The following is a 399-nucleotide window of genomic DNA, read 5'->3' as shown; positions in this document are numbered from 1 at the left end:
TATAAATTAAGTATTATCAAAATTAAAAACCTTTAAACTTCAAAGAAAGTGAAAGAAATCCACAAAATGGAGGGGAAATATTTGTAAAGCATGTATCTGATGGAAGATCGGCATCCAGAATGCATAGAGTTTTAAAACTGAACAATAAAAAGACATAACCTAAACTTAAAATGGGCAAAGAATTTCAATAGACATTTTTTCACAGGCAATATGCAAATATCTAATAATCCCAAGAGATGTTTAACATCAATAGTTACTACAAAAATCGAATCAACTTCAAGTACAAGTCAAATAACACTTGATATCCACTAAGATTGTTATGATCAGAAAGATGGGCAATAAAAATATTGCAAAGATGCAAAGAAATTGGAACCCTTACACTTTCCTGGTGGTATTATA

This window comes from Fukomys damarensis, unplaced genomic scaffold (assembly GCF_012274545.1).
Source record: "Fukomys damarensis isolate Sample0158 unplaced genomic scaffold, DMR_v1.0_HiC HiC_scaffold_32, whole genome shotgun sequence".
NCBI lineage: Eukaryota > Metazoa > Chordata > Mammalia > Rodentia > Bathyergidae > Fukomys > Fukomys damarensis.
The sequence above is the reverse complement of the archived record's forward strand: the minus strand, read 5'-3'. Positions refer to the sequence as shown.